We start from the raw sequence: 26261 nt of genomic DNA, 5'->3' as shown, positions 1-26261 counted from the left end.
CTTGCCTTTGAGTTTAACCTTTTTTTTTTTTTAATTTTATTTACTTTGACCCAAACATAGATGAGACCCAAACAGGGACTTCTGCTTCCAACATAAGAATGGTCCAAGGAGGATGATTTACATACAGGTCTGTAGAGTGAAGATTAGTTGGTCCATTAGCTCAGCCCTGAAGCTCAAGTGACCTGCCTCATATCAGCAGAGCTGCCTCAGTAAAGTCACTATTTCAAAAATAGCTGTTGTTGCAACCTACTGGAGTTCATAAATGTTTCTTTTTTCATGAATAAATAGCTAATGCTTTACTGAAATCTGTACACTAAATCATAATTTGTTGGTTGCTATACTATCATGGGAGAACTGGTTTAAAGATACTGTAACTTAAATTGAATCGAAAATTACCTAAGTAAAATTTCTAGTAAAAGAGATAGATAAATACATTTTAAAATGTACAACCACAATGATGTACATGGAAAAACTTAAGTGATAGGTATACACTATATCTCCAACATTTGTATCATTTTCTTGCACTAGCACATAGAGAATAATTTATATCTGGTTATATTAGCAATTATATTTAAACTATACCATATTATGAACTATTTAAGTTAGATATATTTCAAATTTGTCTTTGTTTGCCTGGGAATCTTCCAAAGCCAAAATGTTTCTTATGGAATTAATAGAGTCTTAAGATACTTAGACTTTTATGCTGAGCAGCTCTCAATGTACTACTTTTACATTAAGACGTAAACTTCCTTACTGTAGGCATTAACTCTTCAGATCCTTTTAAAAGTCCTGCAGTTCACATGACTTGAATTAAACTGAAATTTAACCAGGACAAATACAAGGTCAGATATTATACACACAAAAAATTACAATTCAATGTTTGTATCAAACTTTTAGTTGAAGTAGTCTTTTATTTCTATTTTTATTTGTAATTTTAAAGTTACTTTAATAAAATAAAAGAGTGAACAGAAATTGGCCTGTCAATTGCAAGGTTAAAATAGGTTCATGATTCTATTTGCTATTGAGAAACTCTTACTCTCAAAAAATCTTTCTAGCTTTGCATTTTATCACAGAACAATTTAATGTTGATTAATTTCTTCACTGACTTTTTCACATCTTCGTTCCTGAGGCTGTAGATCACTGGGTTCAGCATGGGGATGACCACTGTGTAAAAGACAGAGGCCACCTTGACCATGAGTGATGAACTTCTAGAGTTAGGAACACAATAGAGGAAAAGGATGGAGAAGGCAATGGCACCCCAGTACTCTTGCCTGGAAAATCTCATGGACGGAGGAGCCTGGTGGACTGCAGTCCATGGGGTCGCTAAGAGTTGGACACGACTGAGCGACTTCACTTTCACTTTTCACTTTCATGTATTGGAGAAGGAAATGGCAACTCACTCCAGTGTTCTTGCCTGGAGAATCCCAGGGACGGCAGAGCCTGGTGGGCTGCATAGTCCAGTCTATGGGGTCGCATAGAGTCGGACACGACTGAAGCGACTTAGCAGCAGCAGCAGCAGAGGAAAAGGATGGTCCTGTGGAAGATGGTAATGGTGGTCAGGTGAGAGGCACAGGTGGAGAAGACTTTGTGGCACCCCCCAGTCGAAAGCGTCCTTAAGACAGTGATAAAAATGAAAACTTAGGAGGTGCAAATAATCAGCAGGCTGCTTACTTCATTGAATGTGGCAGAGACTAAAATGATCTCCTGGTTAATGTAGGGTCAGAGCAGGAAACAGCAACAATGGCTGCGTGCTCACAGACAAAGTTATTTATGAACTTAGTCCCACAAAAGGATAACGTTGATAAAACGTATGTGTATATTAAGGAACAGGCTATACTCCAAAAGTATAATGCAGACAACCACAAGGAACAAAGCTTCTGGGACATCACAACAGCATAGAGAAGAGGGTTACAAACGGCCACGAATCGGTCATATGCCATCACTGCCAACAGTAATGTCTCTGTCACCACAAATATGCAGACAAAGAATTGTATGAGGCATCCTGTGAAGGAGATGGTTCTGTCTTCCACAACCAAGTTTTCTAGTAGCGTGGGTGTAACTACTGTCGAGTAACGGGAATCAACGAAGGATAAGTGGCTGAGAAAGAAGTACCTGGGCGTGTGGAGCATGGAACTGGACTTCATGATCAGGATCATGCCCAGGTTCCCCAGCAGAGTGACTGTGTAGATGGTCAGGAAGACCAGGAACTGGGGCAGCTGGAGCTGAGGATATTCTGAGAAGCCCAAGAGAATGAAAGTGACCTTAGCACTCTGGTTTGCTTAGTTCCTGTGGACAAAGTATCAGTGTTGATCCAGAAGAGTAAAAACTAAACTGTGAAATAGGGAGAGAATAGAAAACGTGTTGCGAAGCTCACTGTAAACTCTGTTTACAGTGTTTCTATGCTAATGTTCACTTGTATGTCAATTATACAGCCAATAATAATTTTCATTGTGTATGATCTTCAGAAACAAAGAACTAAAACAGATTGTCTTGCTTTATTTCAAATAATAAAACTCATTATTATCAGCTGCTTTCAGGAGACATTGTCTTTGCGTGACTCTGAGCTGTGTGAAAACACCTAATATATACAATCCAATTACATGTATTGGAGAAAAACATGTCTTTAGGTTCCACAGTTTCTTACCTGCCTCACCTCCTGAGCTATGAAACAATTAACTTATATGCTAATTTGTATAATGGTAACATCTCTGCAAAACAGTTAATATAATATTTTCTTGGTTGTTGTATCTCCTTTCAATTCCTTTCTTATTCCTAGTTATTCCAAATTCTCAACCCATTCTGGAGCTATGCTATAAGACATACTAAACTTTTTCACTTATCTTGAATTAATTTTAAAAATGTTTAAATGTATTCTTCATAGCCAATTGTATTATTCATCAGAAGTTTCAAAACAAAATATGAGCTATGCTTCCTGTGATAATAGTTGAAACAATATTGAACAGAAAACTCATTTTTTTCCATTGTAGCAGATTTTGGAGTTTGGGTGACAAAAATAAGAACTGTGAAAGTACTGGAGAAAGCATATAGGCTTCAGAATGGATCAAATATATACTCTGCCATTTTGAATTAAGTTTTTAGTTCTTCCAAAGAAAAGTGGCTGGAAGACACCTATTTCAAATGGGACACCAGAATATTTCTTGATTATTACTGATCACAATAATCAGTAACTTTTCCTCTATAGTAAGATAAGAATAGTAACATAAATTTTAAATCACTAGATTGGAACTAGATACTTCAATAATGAATTCAAATACTGTAAGACATGGTAGAACAGATATTTACCTTTTTATATATCAGAATTATGAATAATTGTTATGATTTCAAACACCTGATATGTTTGTGAAAACAAGCATGGACATCTATCAACTGGTGGACACACTGGGGAAGACAATGCAGAAATCCCTTCTTCTGGAAGCTGCACAATAGAAACACTGTAGAATTTCAGTAGAACACTTGGTTTAAGATGCACCTTTCCTTATTTTCCTCTAGGTTTTCTCACCACACTATAGCTTTCTGATTCCCACATGATGAACTTGTAAGAAAGATACCTTCCAAGGACCATGTCCACGACAGACCCTCTGTAACAAGACTTTGTAAGGTCTCAGCACTGCAAAGATTGATTATGACTATTATTCCAGCCACATTCCTTCAATTTAAAATGCTCTGTGCAAGATTATGAGAACACTTTTCCATGATTGTTTAATATAACAGTGACTTTAAGATTCCAAATAAATGTTAATAGCAAATGTATAACATTAACATTATTCAGTATAACTTTTCCAAAAACTGCTTGGATCTATAAGTTCAACCTCATTATCACTTAATACATCCTTCTTAGTGAAGGTGGATTTATCAACCTCTGTTATATAGTACATGCCTATTTCTTTATAATTTATTTCCCCATTTTATTCTTTCTTACGATGTTTGCTTTATTTTGCCACCTTCTTTTATAGACATGACTCATTGTTTAATCCCCTCTGTATACAGACAAACTTGCATATTTATCACTCACAATTACTGTAGGTTATGAGCACCGAAGAATTGATGCTTTTGAACTGTGGTGTTGGAGAAGACTCTTGAGAGTCCCTTGGACTGCAAGGAGATCCAGCCAGTCCATTCTGAAGGAGATCGGCCCTGGGATTTCTTTGGAAGGAATGATGCTAAAGCTGAAACTCCAGTACTTTGGTCACCTCATGCGAAGAGTTGACTCGTTGGAAAAGACTCTGATGCTGGGAGGGATTGGGGGCAGGAGGAGAAGGGGACGACAGAGGATGAGATGGCTGGATGGCATCACTGACTTGATGGACGTGAGTCTGGGTGAACTGGGAGTTGGTGATGGACAGGGAGGCCTGGCATGCTGTGATTCATGGGGTTGCAAAGAGTCAGACATGACTGAGCGACTGATCTGATCTTATCTGATATCCCTATTATTTATAAATATGGCTGTTACTGTCACTTTATTTCTAGAAAATTACAGGAAAATCTTGAAGACAAGGCCCACTTTGTGGGCCTTCTTTTGCCAAAAGAAGAATTCTCCATTTCTGACTTTATGGTTGATACCCAATGAGAAAACTAGGATACATATTATTTGAAAGAAAGAATTGGGATATAACTCCATAAACCTTCTCAGCCAAAACGTGGTTCTTTGTGCACACCTTGTTCTACACAAGTGTCTGTCTCCTACAAAGATTACTGGATCTTTGTATTTTCTTTTTTAAGTAAAACAAAAGAGACATGAGTCAACTCACCTAAATACAGAAGAACTTGAATGAGTCATTTAGTGAAGAACTTTTTGCTAAGATTAATGAACTCCAGCAATGCTGCTGCTTAGGACTTAATAGAAACACACCGGAAAAGGGTAGTAAGAGTGCCCAGTATTTTTCATTAATTATTTCATACTTTATGATTTTCCAACCTGTTAAGAAAACTCAGAGATACCAAAGATAAGATCAAGCCTGAAAAGTAAATCCTGGCACCAAGCTTTATCACAAATATATGCCATCATGACCTTAGACATGTGAAAACTAGAGAATATAACTGAGGTACTGCCTTGATGACTGCAATTCAACTAATTACATTTTAACTCTGAACTCTGTCCCAGGTGGTATATTGATTGTATATTATTTCCCTAAAGCCTTAGGGCATTTGTATTATCAACTTTACTCATTTAATCTTAAAAAATAAAAAACACCATTAAAAAAATCTATGTGGATATAAAATACATAAATCCACAAGGGGAAATTATACATGAATAGATTTATCTTTTATTAATCCACATTTAATTTTTAAAATTTTCTTATGAAGGTATATATATATATTCTTATGTTTCTAAACATATGGCTGCTAAATTATAATTATACTGTTTATACTTTACAATATTTACCGTTCATACTTTACAAAATTTGTACTATAAACTTTATTTTATATTTACACTATTGATTCTATTGATAGAAAACAGATTCCATTGGCTTTTCAAATATAGAATGTTCTCAGATGTTTATTACTGAATCTAAAAAGAAATTTTGGATGATATGTTTTCTAAAAACATCTGTTTATGAAAAGGATGATATTTTCACTAATTTTGGTAACTACCCAACTTGGCTTTAAGGACACAGGTTAAAAATAATAACTTGATGCAGAAGGAGCTGAAGTGCAAGCAGTGAAAGATTTTACTTTCTTAGGCTCCAAAATCATTGTTTATGGTGACTGCACCCATGAAATTACAATGCACTTGCTCCGTGGGAGGAAAGTTATGACAAAACTAGGCAGCACATTCGAAACCAGAAACATCACTTTGCCAACAAAAGTCCATATAGTCAAAACCATGGTGTTTCCAGTAGTCAGGTATGGATGTGAGAGCTGGACCATAAAGAAGACAAAGTACCGAAGAATTGTTCTTTCAAATTGTGGTGTTGGGGAAGACTCCTGAGAGTCCTTCGGACAGCAAGATCCAACCAGTCAATCCTGAAGGAAATCAACCCTGAATATTCATTGGAAGGACTGATGCTGAAGCTGAAGGTCCAGTGCTCTGGCCGCCTGACATGAAGAGCTGACTCACTGGAAAAGACCCTGATGCTGGGAATGATTGAAGGCTAGTGGAGAAGCGGGCAGCAGAGGATGCGATGGTCAGATGGCATCACCGACTCAATGGACATGAGTGTGAGCAAACTCCAGGAGACAGTGAAGGGCAGGGAAGCCTGGCGTGCTGCAGTCCATGGGGTGGCAAAGACTCGGACACGACTTAGTGACTGAACAACAGTAACAACAAGCTTATTTCTCACTAGTGGAAGATTCAAAATACATTTGACTGGGTAGCTGTGCCCTATACGGGCTCTGATTTCTCCCAACTTGTACCTCACCATCATCATGGTGCTTCTGAGGTTATGATTCTCTTAATATTCATTTGAGAAAGAATAGATTCTTCTTCAAATAAATGATGCCAGGACAATTGGGCATTCACAAGTAAAATTACGGGATTGGACACTTGCCTCATATTATATACAACAGTTAACTCAGAAAGTGAACAAGGACCTGAATTTTCATAATAAACTATAAAACTCTTACGAGAAAAACACAGGCCTTACATTTCATGCCCTTGAGTTTGGCAGTAGATTCTTAAACAGGGAAACAAAAACATGAGTGACAATAAATAAATAAATAAATTGCTAAATTGTACTTCCTCAAAATTTAAAATATTTGTATATTAAAAACATTATCAATAAAGTGAAAAGAAAAGGTACAGAAAAGAAACAATAAAGACAAAAAGTCAAATCAGGCACAACACAAAATTTACAAATGTCCAACAAGCATGTGAAAATATTCTCAACATATTTAGTTATTAGGAAAATGCAAATCAATGTCATGATGAGATATCAATTTATATCCACTGGATTTGCTATAATAAAAGTATATAATAGCAATGATTAGCAAGGATATGAAGCAACCAGAAGAGTTATATATTATGCCTGGAAATCTAAAATACTACAGACACTGTAGAATAAGTTTGGCGATTCTTCTCACATGGATGAACATAGAATTACTATTAGACAAAATGCTTAGCAGGGAAAAAAATAGTCTTTCACAAAGAGGTGTTAGGCTTTTCCCCCAATTTCTGGCAGATAATATATATCTTATGTGATAGTAGAGTCTATTTAGGGAGGAGGGGCTGGGTACACGTGATATCAAGTCACGTGTGCATGCTAAGTCGCTTCAGTGGTGTTTGATTCCTTGCCACTCTATGGACTGTAGCCCACCAGGCTTCACTGTCTATGGAATTCTCCAGGCAAGAATACTGGAATGGGTTGCTATGCCCTCCTCCAGAGGATCCTCCCAACCCAGGGACTGAACCCATGTCTCCTACGTCTCCTGCACTGGTAGGCAGGTTCTTACCACTAGTGCCACCTGGGAAGCACCACAGCACATAGAATTCACTCCTTAGACTGGATGTGAGTTCACTGTGAAGTGTGTTAGTTGCTCAGTCGTGTCTGAATCTTTGTAACTCCATGGACTGAAGCCCGCCAGGCTCCTCTGTCATGGGATTCTCCAGGCAAGGATACTGGAGTGGGTTGCCCTCCCTTTCTCCAGGGGATCTTCCCCACCCAGGGATAGAACCAAAGTTTCCTGCATTGCAAGCGGATTCTTTATCATCTGAGCCACCAGGGAAGTCCATGAGTTTGCTAGTTGGGCAAAATTAAATCAGGTTAACCAGATGCTCTAATTGGTATCAGCAGGGCCCCCATTCAATCCATCATTAATGTTACTTACCAACAAAGTTCTCTGTTATCATTGTACAGCAATAGCTATTTTATATGTAATTTGACTGACATGAAAGACTATTTTAGATTTAGCTGGAACTATTTCTGAAGTGTGCATTTCTTAATTTTATTTTTGATGGTTTATGTACAAAGAACAGATAAATTTTATATTAACAAGTAGAATTTTACAAATCATACTCAGGACTTTGTGGGGACAGAGACATGACTTCTTTGCACTTATAATGTACCAATTCTTTCTATGCTATGCTATGTTAAGTCACTTCAGTCATGTCCGACTCTGTGTGACCCCACAGACGGCAGCCCAACAGGCTCCCCGTCCCTGGGATTCTCCAGGCAAGAACACTGGAGTGGGTTGCCATTTCCTTCTCCAATGCATGAAAGTGAAAAGTGAAAGTGAAGTCGCTCAGTCGTGTCCGACTCTTAGCGACCCCATGGACTGCAGCCCTCCAGGCTCCTCCATCCATGGGATTTACCAGGCAAGAGTACTGGAGTGGGGTGCCATTGCCTTCTCCGCAAATTCTTTCTATGTGGTGTTAAATAAATATATCCTTTAAATTTAGGCTTCCCTGGTACCTTAGATGGTAAAGAATCTGCCTGCAATGCAGGAGACATATGTTTGATTACTGGTCATGCAGATCCCCTGGAGAAGAGAATGGCTACCCACTCCAGTATTCTTTCCATGGACACAGGAGCCTGGCAGGCTAAAGCCCATAGAATTGTAAAGAGTCAGACATAACTGAGCAACTAAGCACAGGAATGTCTTTTAACTTTAGTGTCTTAGTGTTGAACAACTCTTAGTTACTATGATTCAACTGATGTAACTCCCTCATGGTTAACTATAAACTTTCATGACAACTCAAATCCATTCTTTGATGACCTATAATGACTTAAAGAAAAGAAAAAAGGAAGACTCACCTGAACAGCCAAATGGTAATGTGTCTTTACTCAGAAATCTTTACATGACAAACACTTTATCTAGAGACTTAAATAGTCTAGGCTTTAATTAGGTGTTATTTATTATTTTATTGCTAAGTCTCTACAGTTTACTAAAGTGGTTGAACGATGTATCAACAAGGGAATTACGTTAAATGTGTGCACTGTTTTCCTTCCTAAAAATTGGAATTTGAAATGCTATTAAAAATGCTACAAAACTTGGACAGTTCTCCACAGTGCTCTTGTAAATGAAAAAGCAAACCTAAGCCATTTTACATTCATTGACATAATAATTTGGTATTGACTAGCTTCCTAGCAGTCTCTTTCACATCTTTGTTCCCGAGGCTGTAGATCACTGGGTTCAGCATGGGGATGACCACTGTGTAAAAGACAGAGGCCACCTTGACCATGAGCCATGAACTCCTGGAGTTAGGAACACAGTAAAGGAAAAGTGTGGTCCCGTGGAAGATGGTAATGGCAGTCAAGTGGGAGGCACAGGTGGAGAAGGCTTTGTGGTGCCCCCCAGTTGAAGGCATCTTCAGGAGAGTGATAAAAATGAAAACATAGGAGGTGAGAATAATCATCAGGCTGCTTATTTCATTAAACGTGGCAGAGACTAAAATGATCTCCTGGCTAATGTAGGGGTCAGAGCAGGAAACAGCAACAATGGCCGCGTGCTCACAGACAAAGTTATTTATGATATTATTTCCTCTAAAGGACAATTCAGATAAAAAGTGGGTAAGAGTCAGGGAACAGACTGTACCCCCAAGAGTATGATGCACCCACCAATAAGGAACAAAGCTTCTGGGACATGACAGCTGTGTAGAGAAGAGGGTTGCAAATGGCCACAAATCGGTCATATACCATCACTGCCAACAGGAACGTCTCTGTCACCACAAATATGCAGGCAAAGGAGAACTGCATGATGCATCCTGTGAAGGAGATGGTTCTGTCTTCCACAATCAAGTTTTCTAGTAGCTTGGATGTAACTACTGTTGAGTAACAGAGATCAACAAAGGACAAATGTCTGAGGAAGTAGTACACAGGGGTGTGGAATTTGGGATTTATCTAGATAGTTAGGATCATGCCCAGGTTCCCCAGCACACTGATGGAGTAGATGGTTAAGAATAACAGGACAAGGGGTATCTGGAGTTCGGGATATTCTGAGAAGCCCAAGAGAATGAAAGTGACTTTAGCACTCTGGTTTTCTTGGTTCCTGTGGACAAAATATAAAAGTTGATTCAGAGAAATCTGCAGCAAAATTTGAAAGAAATGTAATGTTATTCCCTCAGTATTGTTGGATGTTTTTGTGACTCCATGGACTGTAGCCTACCAGGTTCCTCTGTCCATGAGATTCTCTGGGCAAGAACACTGGAAGGGTTGTCATGCGCTCCTCCAGGGGATCTTCCTGACCTAGGCATAGAATGAGAGTACTTATGGGGAAAAAGAGTGCATTGAATTATTATTATTTTTTAAATTAGCCTCTTTCCCTCCAAAATGCCTCTACTGTCTTTTTCTGACATTAAAATTCATTCTTTTCAAAGCTACTTCCTAAATTCTTACCAAAACCTGAAATGGCACTCAGTATAAAGGGAAGTTCATTCCACATAGACTTCTCTAAAAATTCTATATATCATTAGGAGTTGAAATTAAACACTCTGTTATTTTCACTCAGGTTTTATAAATTTATACTCCAAGAACACATATAACACTTCAAGATTTCCTGTACATGTATAACTATGTCATTCACATATTCCCCCACTCTTTTTCTTCAGTTATTCCTTTACATTCTTAAACATGTGATTAATTCCTGATTCCCTGAAAGTATGTTTCAATTTAACATGCAAATCATAGAGCACATATTCTCTAACTGAAAATACTTTTTTTTAAAAGTCAGGATTTGTTCCCTATGTCTATGGTAACAAAGTTTGAATAGTCCAGGGTTGAAAGGGAAATCTTCACCAAAGATGAATACAATTTCTGATGCACACTTGTTCCTTCTTCCCCACACTCCTTCTCCACACCTGTAGCTTTTCTCTCCACCTTCCACACTCTGTACTTGTCAACAGGCTTGGGGCCAATGTTCCCAATCGCCCATGTAGTCCAGGAAGTGTCAGCCATGCTCAGCTGTGAGCACAGATGCTGCGCATAGTATTTATCTTCTTTTCTGTGCAATTACCCTGGAATAATTTTCCCATTGCAGACCCACTATGTGTTCAGCCCTGTAACAGGCATTTTAGAAACTATAAAATTATAAAATCTCAGCCTCATTTTGTTTCTTAGAGCATTATTCCAGGATATAATCCATATAAGCACAAATGACAACCTATAGTTCTTGTTTATTATTCAAGTTTGTATGTATAAAGGGAATGAAAATATTGTGATCCAGAAAAAACAAAAAATTTCCTTGTGATGTAGCATGGTGAACAATAATAAATGTGGTGAAAGATAAATAATCAAAGACTTCTAGTCAACTAAACAGGTAATCTGGCAGTTAGATTTATACACGTGCTTGTTTGCCTCCTGCAAAGATTAATGAAGTATATTAGGAACATATTATATTCCTTTTAAAGTGAAATAAAAATCAACTCACCTGAGTGTAGAAGAATTTGACTGGCTCATTTAATAAAGCTTCTTTTCTAAGTTCAATGGATTCCAGGAAAATTTATGCTGAGAAGTCATTTTTTTTAATATAGTAATAAGTCTGAAAAATAGTTAACAGGAATCTAGAGTATATTGCAATGAATATTTCAGAAAATGAATTTCTCTTATAATGTATTAAAAATATATTCAGACTTGAAAAGGACTGAGAAAAGGACACCAAAAAAGGACACCAAAAAAGCTGAACCCTAACATCAAACTGTAACATGTATATGCCACCAAAACCCCAAGGAGGTTAACCTTAGAGAATATTATTTAGCTATTGCCTTGAGACCACAAATGGGGCAATTAGATGAAATAATGTCCTTGTGATACTTTGGTTGCATACGCATTTTTTTCCAAAGTTTGGGGAACAATTTCATCATGCACTCTAGTCCATTGATCTTTTAAAAATGTTGAACTAGACACTATATTTTTGTCATTAAATACTTGCAAAATGCAGAAATATACAAAAGCAAAATCAACTATTGGGTAACAATCTAAAGATTCTTAATTTTTGTTGAATTTCTGGTTGTCCCCCTGTATCTGTGGGCTTCCCTCATAGCTCAGTTGGTAAAGAATTCTCTTGCAATTCAGGACACCCCGGTTCAATTCCTGGTCAGGCAGATCCCCTGGAGAAGGGATAGGCTACCCACTTCAGTATTCTTGGGCTTCCCTTGTGGCTCAGCTGGTTCGGGATGGGGAACACATGTATACCTGTGGCGGAAAAAAAGAATCCGCCTGCAATGCGGAAGACCTGGGTTTGATCCCTGGGTTAGGAAGACCCCGTGGAGAAGGGAAAGGCTACCCACTCCATTATTCTGGCCTGGAGAAGTCCATGGACTGTACAGGCCATGGGGTCACAAAGAGTCTGTCACAACTGAGCGACTTTCACTTTCTCTGTATCTGAGGGACATATTGACGTGTTTGGATGTAAAACTTATACAATTTGAATCATATTATAGTGTTTTTTACCCTTTCTTTAACATTGTGTTGTGAGTTTCATTTTCTGTAAAAACCATTGGTTTTCTTAAGATAATACAACTTGCATTACTATTACAAATATGAGCACAATTCTTTTTTATTCTTACATTTATTATTGAAATTGCAAAAAAAACTGGTATTCTATTTTTCAGTTTATAGTCTAGGTTTATGGGAAGTATAGTATATTTATTATTTAAGAAGCTGCCATATCTTAACATATAAACATCTCAACTCCAATAACAGTTTAATAGGACAGGGAGCAGCACTTTTTTCTGGAAAAAGCTGTACAGTAAATACTTTAGCCCTTGTGGGCCACGTAGTCTCAATTTCAGCTATGCACTTCTGTATCTCGCAGCATGGATTCACCTGTAGGCAATATATAAGTCAATAGGCATGACTCTGTTCCAATAAAATTTTATTTATAAAAGACAGTAGGACAGATTTGGTTTGCAGATCACACCTTGTCAACGTATGCAATAGAAGGCATTTATTGATTGTTCAAAGTCTAAAATTATTTCCAGATGAGTAGGCAGATGTCCTCTGAGTGGCAATACAGAGATTTAAGCTTGTTCTCAATTATGGCTTATGATAAAGTGACTGGGTGCATGTGTGTTAAGTCACTTTAGTGGTGTCTGACTCTGAGAGGGTATGGACTGAAGCCCGCCAGGCTCCTCTGTCCATGGGATTCTCCAGGCAGAACTCTGGAGTGGGTTGCAGTGCTCTCCTCCAGGGAAACTTCCCAGCCCAGCAATCAAACCTGTCTCTCTTGGATTGACAGTTGGGTTGTTTACCACTAGCGCCACCTGGGAAGTTCAACAGTGGGATTGTTATGGTATAATTGTAATGTAGTGAGAGAAATAATGATTTGCTTTAAAAAATACTACACTTTTCTGCATTGCCACTGTGCATATTTTTGTGTTCTGCTTATTTATTTTTCATTAAGCTTTTGTCAAGCATATTAAGAGTGTTCCTCACATGTTGAGATACTTGAATAATGACCAAGATATTTCCTGATCGATAAAATCACAATAGGACTTTGAACTTTGAGTCAAACTATAGTGTTAAGATAGATTGAAGGGATAAGAAAGAAAAACAAAAGACATTTTAAGCAGAGAAGACAGTCTGAACCAAGGTAGGAATTTGAATGTTCAAATTGTTTTCAATTAGAAGTAGAGTTTATGAAGGGCAAACTTTGGGAGATGGCGAGGGACAGAGAAGCCTGGCATGCTGCAGGACATAGGGTTGCAAAGAGTCTTACATGACTGTGAGACTGAACAACAACAAAAAGTATGAGATACGATCAGAGAACCAGAGAATCTAAATCGTGTAAAGAATGCAATTAGGATTAGTACTGATGCTGGGAGGGATTGAGGGCAGGAGGAGAAGAGGACGACAGAGGATGAGATGGCTGGATGGCATCACTGACTCGATGGATGTGAGTCTGGGTGAACTCCGGGAGTTGGTGACGGACAGGGAGGCCTGGCGTGCTGGAATTCATGGGGTCGCAAAGAGTCGGACATGACTGAGCGACTGAACTGAACTGAACTAAACCGATTGCTGAATAGAGTTGAAATAGAGTTCTATGCCCACAGGACAAGTATGTAGTAATGAAGAGAGTGTGGTTGTAAAACGGTGTCGACAATGGGAATGAAATGGACTCAGTTTCAATACTATAATCATGGCATTCAATGCAGTTGCATTAGTTGTTGATGTAAACAGAAAGAATTAACTCCCATTTTCATTTTGTTTCAGAAACAAACATTATGTTCTTGACAGCATCTCATTGTAGACGAGTCAATGATTCCCAGAAGCTAGCAATAATTACACAGGCACCTACAATGAGAAGTAGTAAACAGTGAGGTGCAATGTGGGAGCTAGAGCATCTGATAAACCAACCAAAGGCCTGAAGACGTCTGGAACACGGAGGGAAAACAAAAGGAGACTCTTACCACTGTCTTCAAATATTTCAAGGCTAAAATATGAAAGAAACACTGACCTTTTTTCTGTGTCCTAAGGACAGAAATTTAATTTTAAATGAATTAACTTTTAAAAGCCCCAGGAAGCTAATTTCAGACCAACAACAATGAAAGAATTTTCTATTTTTTTCTCCAGTGTCAATGAACAGAATAGTGTGAATGACTCAGAGTCTCTGGGTTGCCCAGTTTCACTAAAAGTATATAAGAAGGGGCTCTAGAGACACAAACTTTAATGTAAACAAAAGGAAGGGGAAGACTTTTCTGGAAGAATGTAAACAAGATATTAAACTCCACAATGTCTCTCTACATTTCCCATATTCTGTGACTGGTCCTCACACTGGCCTAGAGCTTTCACTAAGATCACTTTTTGCTTGGTGTTCCCAAAATACTGTTTTAAAATTATCTGTATAATTCTCAAAATCCATAATTTACACATCTGTAACAGGTTGACTTAACTACTCCATCTGATAAAAAAATCTATTACTATAACTAAGCAGTACATTCTAACCACCTTAATACATAAGGATTGAATTAAATACAAACTTTATTAATCTTTGTCTATAACTGAGGAGGGGCTTCCCTGGTGACTCAGATGGTTAAGAATCCTCTTGCAATGCAGAAGACCCAGATTTGATCCCTGGGTTGGGAAGATCCTCTGGAGGAGGGAATGGCAACTCACTCCAGTATTTTTGCCTGGAGAATTCCCATGGACAGAGGAGCTTGGTGGGCTCTAATCCATGAGGTCACAAAGAGTCGGACACAACTGAATGACTGAGCAAAGCACTTAACTGAAGAGATCATTCCTATAAGTGTATGTAGGTAAAGCATGCTTTAAAAAAGTAAGAAATTCAATTCAAAATAGCCTCCTAAATTCAGTATGACATGTAAACACGTAATTTTAGATAGATCCTTGGTGGCTCGGATGGTGAAGATTTGACCTGCAATGCAGGAGACCTGGCTTCTATCCCTAGATTGGGAAGATCCCCTGGAGAAGGGAATGGCTACTCACTCCAGTATTCTTGCCTGGAGAATTCCATGAATAGAGGAGCCTGTTGGGCTATAGTCCATGAAGTCATGAAGAGTCAGACACGACAGAGCAACTAACGCTTGCACTTTTTTCCCTGCATGTATTTATGTGTAGATACCTCTGAGAATGGCAAGTATGAAGTGCAGGCCATCACGGGCACCCTGGTGTCTAGTGTGCGCACAGGCAGTTTTATTTATCTTTCTTTGATCTGGTCTGGGGCTCCAGTCTGGCACATATTCAGAAAAGATTAAAGAATTAAAGTAAATCTGATAGTCTCAGTCCAGTATTATTTCTTATTACACAAGAGGTTATTTTTTCCGCTTAAGTTTATATACAGTTTAAATACTAGTTTGACACAATGGGAAGGAAATGTTGGTTTTATTTTCCCCAACATTCCCAGTTTGACCCTACATTATCTATTTGTCGTCTCATTCTCAGCAAAATTACATAGTAATTGGTAGAATTTTTTCATAGGATCTAAGAGTATAAAGTGCTAATCGCTCAGTCATGGTTGACTCTTTGCAACCCTGTGGACTGTAGCCCGCTAGGCTCCTCTCTGCCTGGAATTCTCCTGGCAAGAATACTGGAGTGGGTTGCCGTTCCCTTCCCGAGGGTATCTTCCCAATCCAGGAATCAAACCCAGAATCTCTCACATTCTAGAGGGATCCTTTACCTTCTGAGCCTCAAGTAGCATAAAATCCCTCTGCAAATTAGTAGCAAAGAGTATGAATTTGTCTTTCCCTAACAAGTGATGCAATGGCACCCCACTCTAGTACTCTTGCCTGGAAAATCCCATGGCTGGAGGAGCCTCGTAGGCTGCAGTCCATGGGGTCGCTAAGAGTCAGACACGACCGAGCGACTTCACTTCCACTTTTCACTTTCATGCACTGGAGAAGGAAATGGCAGCCCACTCTGGTGTTCTTGCCTGGAGAATCCCAGGGACTGGGGAGTCTGGTGAGCTGCAAAGCCCAGTCTATGGGGTCGCATAGAGTCGGACACGACTGAAGCAACTTAAGCGACTTAGCAGCAGCAGCAACAAGTGATACAAATAGCATATCCGCTAGATGGCAGAGTGACAATGTAATTTAAATCAAGGCACAAATAATGTGCATTGATTGACTGCTTTAGAGAAAGTAGCAGAAACTGATAGAAAGCAAGATGTTCGTGGTTTAAATATAACTTTGAAAACATTTTATTCTGTGAAGGAAAAATGTGCTCTGTCATGTCGACCGACAGAGGATGCTGAGGCCACCAAGCCATCAGCACGGCTCCTGCACCCCAACCTCCCGCTCAGGCTGCTGAGCCCTGAGGAACTCTCTGGAACAGAGCTGCACCCTGAGGGAACACAGGATAGAAAAGAGCAGGGCACTGGCCCTAAGTAGTCAGGGTGCAGCTCAAAGGGATGATTTCAAGGAGCCCAGACTGTTCCCTCTCCCAGGCACAGAAAGCCCTAAATTCATTAACGTGAGCTTTCTGGTTTTAATTTCCGATAATCTTCTGATGGTCTGACTACCTGGTTTTTGTTGCAAAAATGCATATACATCCTGACTCCTCCCTTCCCTTTTCAGAGCAGTTTCTCTGAACTAACTGAGAAGTTGTCTTCCAGGTTTGTGTGTGCGTGGCCGCTCAGTCATGTCCGACTCTTGTGACCCAATGGACTGTAGCCCACCAGGCTCTTCTGTCCATGGGATTCTCCATCAAGAGTATTGGAGTGGGTAGCCAATTCCTCCTCCAGGGGATCTTCCTGACCTAGGGATTGAACCTGGGTCTCCTACATTACAGGTGAATTATTTATTATCTGAGCCACCAGGGAAGCCACTTATTTTCTAGGTTTAAGTCCATAGAATAAAAAATAATTTTGTTTTTAGGTTTATTTTGTTGTTGTTGTTTGTTTGTTTGTTTTTTGGTCTGTTAGTAATTTCATGTCTCTTTCAGGAATAAGGAAACCAGTGTTCAAAGATGGCAATTTACTATATCACATTCAAGCAGCAATTCACCTTTGATTTTTATCTTTGTTTTTCCAATTTTCGTTTTTGAACTAAGAGTGATACATAATCACATAGTTTAGGTAATGAAGAGTGTTAACACTTCATCTCAATTAATTTTATAAAAAGTAAATACACAAAAACATGGTTAATAATATGTGCAAATATTAGTATAAATATTAAAATCCTTACAGAAGCAAATACTATTAATATATTATAAAAACAAGAATGCATAATGAAGTTATAATGTTATTAACATATATATATAATTCAATGACAAAGCAAAAATATTAATAAGCCATACTATAAGAGATGAGAGGAGAAATAAAAAGACTCTAAATTCAAACTAAAACCAATATATTATATATATATATATGTGATTGTGTTTCTGTTATAATCCCAAATGACACAATTACATTATATCACAGAAATCTACTAATAAGGAATAGAATTTTTTCCAATCTTTCTTAAGAAGTTTTAAAAATTGACTATATCTTAGCCCATAAGTAAAACACAACAATTTTAATAATAAAATTATCATTTATTCAGTTCAGTTCAGTCCCTCAGTTGTATTCGACTCTTTGAGACCCCATGAATTGCAGCACACCAGGCCTCCCTGTCCAACTCCCGGAGTTCACTCAAACTCATGTCCATCGAGTCGGTGATGCCATCCAGCCATCTTATCCTCTGTCATCCCCTTCTCCTCCTGCCCCCAATCCCTCCCAGCATCAGAGTCTTTTCCAATGAGTCAACTCTTCACATGAGGTGGCCAAAGTATTGGAGTTTCAGCTTTGCATCAGTCCTTCCGATGAACACCCAGGACTGATCTCCTTTAGAATGGACTGGTTGGATCTCCTTGCAGTCCAAGGGACTCTCAAGAGTCTTCTCCAACACCACAGTTCAAAAGCATCAATTCTTTGGTGTTCAGCTTTCTTCACAGTCCAACTCTCACATCCATACATGACACCTGGAATGACTAGATGGACCTTTGTTGGCAAAGTAATGTCTCTGCTTTTGAATATGCTATCTAGGTTGGTCATAACTTTCCTTCCAAGGAGTAAGTGTCTTTTAACTTCATGGCTGCAGTCACCATCTGCAGTGATATTGGAGCCCCCCAAAATTAGAGTCTGACATTGTTTCCACTGTTTCCCCATCTATTTCCCATGAAGTGATGGGGCCAGATGCCATGATCTTCGTTTTCTGAATGTTGAGCTTTAAGCCAACTTTTTCACTCTCCTCTTTCACCTTCATCAAGAGGCTTTTGAGTTCCTCTTCACTTTTTTTGCCGTAAGGGTGGTGTCATCTGCATATCTGAGGTTATTGATATTTCTCCCAGCAATCTTGATTCCAGCTTGGGTTTCTTCCAGCCCAGCGTTTCTCATGATGTACTCTGCATAGAAGTTAAATAAGCAGGGTGACGGTATACAGCCTTGACGTACTCCTTTTCCTATTTGGAACCAGTCTGTTGTTCCATGTCCAGTTCTAACTGTTGCCTCCTGACCTGCATAGGTTTCTCAAGAGGCAGGTCAGGTGGTCTGGTATTCCCATCTCTTTCAGAATTTTCCACAGTTTATTGTGATCCACACAGTCAAAGGCTATGGCATAGTCAATAAAGCAGAAATAGATGTTTTTCTGGAGCTCTCTTGCTTTTTCCATGATCCAGCGGATGTTGGCAATTTGATCTCTGGTTCCTCTGCCCTTTCTAAAACCAGCTTGAACATCAGGAAGTTCACAGTTTACATATTGCTGAAGCCTGGCTTGGAGAATTTTGAGCATTACTTTACTAGCGTGTGAATTGAGTGCAATTGTGTGGTAGTTTGAGCATTCTCTGGCACTGCCTTTCTTTGGGATTGGAATGAAAACTGACCTTTTCCAGTCCTGTGGCCACTGCTGAGTTTTCCAAATTTGCTGGCATATTGAGTGCAGCACTTTCACAGCATCATCTTTCAGGATTTAAAACAGCTCAGCTGGAATTCCATCATCTCCACTAGCTTTGTTCGTAGTGATGCTTTCTAAGGCCCACTTGACTTCACATTCCAGGATGTCTGGCTCTAGGTCAGTGATCATACCATCATGATTATCTTGGTCATGAATATCTTTTTTGTACAGTTCTTCTGTGTATTCTTGCCACCTCTTCTTAATATCTTCTGCTTCTGTTAGGTCCATACCATTTCTGTCCTTTATCGAGCCCATCTTTGCATGAAAATCTCCTTAAATATTATTTGGAAATATTAAAAATATGTCATAAATATAAAATAAAACATGAATAGAAAAAAGAGATTATGCCAAAAAAGAGTTGGTTGGACTCAAGAAAGAGATTGTAAAAAAAAAAAAAGAATTTTGTGAGAAATCAAGATTAAATTGCAATGTAGAAAAAAAGGGATAGGGGACTTCCTTGGTGGTTCAGTGGTTAAGAATCCACCTTGCAACACAGGGAACACAGGTTCAACCCCTTGTTGGAAACTAAGATCCCACCTGTGGAGGAGCAACTGACACCCCCCACTGCAGTGAAGAGCCCAGGCAGTGCAATGAGATATCCCTGTGCCACAGCTGAGACCTGATACAGCCAAGGTAACTAAGTAATTAAAAAAAAAAAAAAGATAGGAGAAACAAACATTGCATGATTTCCCTTACATGAAATAGAAGAACAAGATTCACAGAGGCAGAGTATATTAAAGGATATCAGTGGCAGAGGGAAAGGAGGATGAGGAGTTATTACTTAATGGGTGCGAAGTTTCTGTTTGGAGTGATGAAAATGTTTTGGAAATATATAGCAATTACACAATATTGTAAATATAAGCAATGCCACTGAGTTGTGCACTTAAAGTTGTTACAAGTGCCATTTTTTAAAAATGTGAACATTTGAGGAATATGGTCTCTGGAGCTTGAATAAAATGCTGTCAGAGAAGAGAAAATATTGTCTCCAAATGTTACTGAGAAATAAGAAAAATGTAAGTAACCACAAAAAGACTTGGTGTTACCTTCCATTACAGGGATGAGGTATACAAGGGAGCTATTTGGGTAAACTGTGGACAGAAAAATCAACAGTGAAAGACACTGAGGAAGAATGGACAACAGATTGTGATAACTTTTCAAAGTGGTTTTATTATTGATAGACTACAGGAGATGCATGCTGGAATAGCTAGCACGCTCCACAAACTGAATTGAGGCAGCATCAATGTTTTCCTTTTACCTGCAACAAAGAAAGAGTTTCCTTCTCTTTCTTTGCCTCTTCTTTCTGAGGTGTGCATGTTATGAGCTTTCTTTCCAGGTCATCTGAGTTTTCTCACAATAGTCCCCAAGGAAAGTTGTACTTAGTTTCCATATACACATAGGGAAAATATGATTTGGTCAATATAATTATTTTTAGGTCTTTGAATAATGTTCAGAAAAGTTCAGCTTCACTTTGGTCACATTATCCCAAAGGGAATTTCCGGACTCACAGAGATACTGCAATAAATGTCTGCAAGTTAAATATCTCCCTGGTAAGGTTGCTTAGAAATCAGATAGGAACCTTATGCTGTCTTTGTTTTAATGTTCACCATAGAATATAATAAAAGTGTTATTTAAAGAGAAATAAAGAATAGTTGCCAACATAAGTGATGGCACCATTTTGTTCTCTTAAACATTAAAATAAGACTGGGAAAAGCCTTTTGAATTTGCTTAAGAAAAAAGCTGGACACTTACCTTAGAGAGCAGGTAACTTCTATTTTCAGATTTCTAGAGAATTATTTGTATAATGAGACATATTACTTCATAGTCATAGAATTTACTGGTTAATTTACATTATGGTACTGTGAAATATTACATGTACCTGAGATTTAAGCCAAGTGAGTTGGACATGAATTAACTTTTCTTTAATCAATCCACAATTAATCAGATCAATATGATTTTAGAATTTATTATTTAAATATAATTTAATGATCATTTGCCCCTTGGCTAATGTTTGTTAGAAGACTTTAACCACATTTTCATACAGTCAACATTTGAAACTATTGCTCTATCTACCTGGTAACACAGAGCATCTCTTTCATGGCTACACATTTTTTGTACAACTCATGTGTGATAACTTACCCTTCCTATGTCAATTGCATAAAGTAATAAAAATGGCAGTGATAAACATTTTTTCATAACTTGGGGAATGTTAAAGGGAAGCTAGTAAAGCAGAAAGTCTGTGACTTAAATTCCAGTAAAGGATACAGAGAATCTGTTAAGGAAAAACTCAAGAAGTACAAAGTATGTTAAATCACTCTGCACTTACTTTCTATTAATTGCCTGAATGTGCCATATTTGTAGCTTGAGTTTCTCACTCCTGTATTTAAAAACACCACTTATTCTATTACAAGTTGTCCAAGACAGGGCTGTCTATTAAAAGAGGAGGTTAATGAAGATGATCTGAATAAATATTCAGAATAAATGAAGGAGTGGCTAATAGTGCATGGTAAGATTTAGTTCTGTACAGTTTGGAGACCACCCAGGTTGGAGACAACCAGGGTTTTAGGGCAAGTGACTGAGTTTTAATATATAAGACTACTCTTAAAGGTCTAGTCTCCACAGTAAGCCAAGGGAGTGAGAAGTGGGGGAAGGTTACAGGGATGGATTTATGTGACCTTCAAATGATTTTTTCTAATAGAATACTAGGAAAAATTAGAAAGCAATTCTAAGATGATCTTTCTGAGTCTCTATCATTCTGAAGTAAATTTTACTATAAGCATTCTGTGTTTTTATGTCTCTTAAATACATGACAAAATAATTATAATGATAATGACATGTAAATAAAATGAATTTTCATTTCATTCTATCAAATATTGAAATAAAATTTATTTATTTGACAAATGCATACTGAATACTTAAAATAATCAAAGTATAGAGTGAGGATATAATGGGAAAGCCAACAGAATTAATAATTTAATTCATGATGAGACACAGTGCCATATAATTGATTAAATGAGGAATGTATTGTATAATCTAATTCATCAAATCCTTCATAATTTGTCATTATCCAGTCACAATCTTATTATGGGAGAACTAGATAACTAACTTACTAAATGAGAATTTCAAGAAAGCCTCCTGGATGATTTTAGTCTTTTTTTCACCTAGCACAATTCTTGACACATAGTAATTGATAACTGGTTAATAACTTTTCCCACATCCAAGATCGGATCAGATCAGATCAGTCGCTCAGTCGTGTCTGACTCTTTGCGACCCCATGAATCGCAGCACACCAGGCCTCCCTGTGCATCACCAACTCCCAGAGTTCACTCAGACTCACGTCCATCGAGTCAGTGATGCCATTCAGCCATCTCATCCTCTGTCGTCCCCTTCTCCTCTTGCCCCCAATCCCTCCCAGCATCAGAGTCTTTTCCAATGAGTCAACTCTTCGCATGAGGTGGCCAAAGTACTGGAGTTTCAGCTTTAGCATCATTCCTTCCAAAGAAATCCCAGGGCTGATCTCCTTTAGAATGGACTGGTTGGATCTCCTTGCAGTCCAAGGGACTCTCAAGAGTCTTCTCCAACACCACAGTTCAGAAGCATCAATTCTTCAGTGCTCAGCCTTCTTCACAGTCCAACTCTCACATCCATACATGACCACAGGAAAAACCATAGCCTTGACTAGACAAACCTTCATCCAAAAGAGATGAATTTTATTTTCCTTTCTTTAGAGATTAAACAAGTAAGATGGCTCAGAAAGTTTATATAATCTGTTCCAAAGTCAAACATTCACTGTTCAACATAGATTTGAATGGCATAAATTTTGTTTGGTTTTGTTTTTCATTATGTCCAGGTTAGGGGGAAAATGAGGCACTGGCCCTAACTCTCACCAAGATAAGATTGTTTTAGAGAGATAAGCTAAAGCACTTAACAGTATCTGGTAATTATTAGAAAAAAAAAATACGAAGCAAGGTAGATCTAAGAACCACAAGACTTAGAGTATTTGAGTAACCATAGCATGGTGGGCTGTAGTTAGTGAAATCTACCTGGAAGTAGCAGATTTCACAGAGTTTAATACACTGTGATAGTACTGAGCAAAGATTGGTTTGAAACTGCTAGTCCAGGTTTACTACTTCAGGGAATCATTAGGGATTCCAGAGAAGAATACTTAAGTTTGAACTATAGATGATGGAGCCTTCTATATACCTGGATTGGATAAAGGGAATTTAAAATATCAGGCTATAAAGGATCCAAAGAAAAGGAAAGCTGGAGGAGTTGTGTTTCTTTCTGAGACTGGATCAGTTAATCTTAAAGGAAATGAGAGACAATAACCTGGAGGGGAGTTGTAAATTTATTCTGATTTGTTTGGAAAATAATAGTCATCAACATCCAGCTATTGACTCCTCAAAATTTATGTCAGAACCATGGACAAGGAGTTAGGGTCCAGCAGAGATCCTTAAACATATAGTTTAACTCCCATTGCTTATTGATGCCTAAACTGAAATACAAAAAAGGGATGTGGTATACTCATGCCAACAAGTTAGAAAATAGTACAACAAGATGAAGGAGACAATATTTTGCTTCATTTTCCAAATAGTCCAGTATTTTAAAGAATACCTTCTGTTGATATAATTATTAATTTTTTAAAATATGAAAATGACGCTTATAGACATATGAGGCACACTTTCTTATTTTCCATAGAAATACCTGAAAATAGGGAAAAATGCTTTCAAGTTGTTCAGGAATATAGATTATGGTTTTGAGTCATGCATTAAACAGTTTTTATATTTTAAAATGCAAGTTAATTTGTAGGTATTTTTCACATATTCCCTCTCTTTCTAATGGCCTAGACTGAGTGCATTTTCAAGATTAAAATTTTTAAAATAATTTTCAATTTGTCTGAAATATTCAAGTACTGGTAAGACAAAAGAATCTGCATTTTAAAAGCTTTTGTTTATTTTCTTGGTAATTCATAATCATTTCATTGATTTTCCACTTTTAGTCTGCAAATGCACTTACCAAAATGGCATTTACATTGTCTTTTTCAAATATGATTTGACCTGCTATCTGATAAAGAATCTCAGAGGTAGGATTTTAGACAAATAGTAAGGGAAAAGACGCTGAGAAGATATAAGTTAATTGATCAATTCATGCAGTAAGTCAAGTATTAAATAAAGAATAATCTGTGATTGAATATAGAACTTACAGTGTTTCCCACCAAATCAGAAGAATATAATTTAGGGGAGAAGTTAGAATAGAGCCCTGCATTCTTTTAAATTATTGGGAATTATTTTAAAAGCCTAAAATGTAATTGTTAGTTGAATGAGATGGTTTATTTGACCACTACAAATATCCTCTCTTCACTATTCAGTTGTTACATACTTAAATGTCATTTTGTGGCCACTGATGTTGACTCTCATACACTAGATAGATTTGCAGTTTTTCTCTTCCAGACCCTACTTTATGTACACAGATTTGAATGGCAATTTCACTGAAAATGAAAAATAAGGAGAGGAACATTACAGATTTGAAAATAAATTGTGAATATATTGGTTCTGAAGTTTGGAGTAAATGAAATAAAATATTTTAAATACTAAGGCCTTGTGTTTTATATAGTTGAAGTAAAGAATTTTGGTGTGATTTAGTGGAATGATTAATTCTCAGTAGTTCTCCCTAGTCTATGCTTCTTGAACTTCTGCCAGGAGAAAGGTATTGGTTTGTTCAAAGGCATAATAGTTATGAGCATATTATTAGAGCTGGTTTTACATTACTTTACAGCAGTGACTAGAAGGAGGAGGAGGTACAAATAAGAGGAATGGAAGAGAGAAAAGCCAGCCTGAGATACTAAGACATGTGATATAGGAACAGAAAGAAGCAAACGTTTTCAGGATGACTGATTATTAGGAAGAGTTGAACAGCTTGAGTACATCACTTAGAAAGAAGCCAATTTATGCAAGTGAGTAAGACACTGTATGAGACTAAAATTCAAGTGAAACCTACTATTAACCTCAAATGCCTTACTGAATGTAAAAAACAAGTTTTTTAAAGTTTGAGGTGATACCTTTGAAAAAATAGAGGTAATTATACTTTGCTTGTTATCCTTTTATTTGACTATAAAATATAATATTCTATCTGTAAATTAAGCACATTTGTAAATTAATAATATTGGTAAATTAGGTACAACAGATATATAGCTGATTTTGGCCATGTATATAGTACTTTGGCCACCTCAGGCGAAGAGTTGACTCATTGGAAAAGACTCTGATGCTGGGAGGGATTGGGGGCAGGAGGAGAAGGGGATGACAGAGGACGAGATGGCTGGATGGCATCACTGACTCGATGGACGTGAGTCTGAGTGAACTCTGGGAGCTGGTGATGGACAGGAAGGCCTGGCGTGCTGCGGTTCATGGGGTCGCAAAGAGTCAGACACGACTGAGTGACTGAACTGAACTGAACTGATATACCTCATGATTCCAAATTGGTTGATTTTTTCTATTTATCACATTTCCACCTAGGATAGATGGAAGGAAATTTCTCACATATAACATTATCCACATATAAGTGCTTTTTTATTTTCTCTCAAGGTTTCATTTCTGTGTCTATTTTCTCAATAACAAATAGTGAGAATAGGAAAGGGATGACTGATTTTTTTCTACAGTACCAGTTCTTGAATTCAACCAGGGCATATTATCCAGTTACGTTTGATAATATATGTTAATAGAATGGTTGCATAAATATGCTGCATTCTACAGGGTTAGTTTTTAAATCAGGTATCAAAGTTGCTTATCAGGAATTAATATTTTCCAGAGAGGGACAAAAAGAATGCAAGGAAAGCCTTTCAAAATAAAAATCAAATCTTTTTCTTCAAGTTTTGAATGCTTTCCATTTTAAAATGCCCATGACAAGGAATAATATACATCATTGTATTTACATATTTGTAAAGATTGATAACTATTTAATTTCAAGTGGCTACAAACTGCTCTGAGTC

General features: G+C 37.7%; 2 pseudogenes; both read right to left on the bottom strand.

Annotated features, from left to right (window-relative positions):
* Positions 1-1051: 1051 nt before the first annotated feature.
* On the bottom strand, positions 1052-3583 carry LOC133233316 (olfactory receptor 5D13-like; annotated as a pseudogene).
* Positions 3584-9007: 5424 nt separating this feature from the next.
* LOC133233315 (olfactory receptor 5D13-like) lies at positions 9008-10850 on the bottom strand (annotated as a pseudogene).
* Between the last annotated feature and the right edge of the window lie 15411 nt (positions 10851-26261).

This window comes from Bos javanicus, chromosome 20 (assembly GCF_032452875.1).
Source record: "Bos javanicus breed banteng chromosome 20, ARS-OSU_banteng_1.0, whole genome shotgun sequence".
In the NCBI taxonomy this organism is placed as follows: domain Eukaryota; kingdom Metazoa; phylum Chordata; class Mammalia; order Artiodactyla; family Bovidae; genus Bos; species Bos javanicus.
The sequence above is the reverse complement of the archived record's forward strand: the minus strand, read 5'-3'. Positions and strand labels throughout refer to the sequence as shown.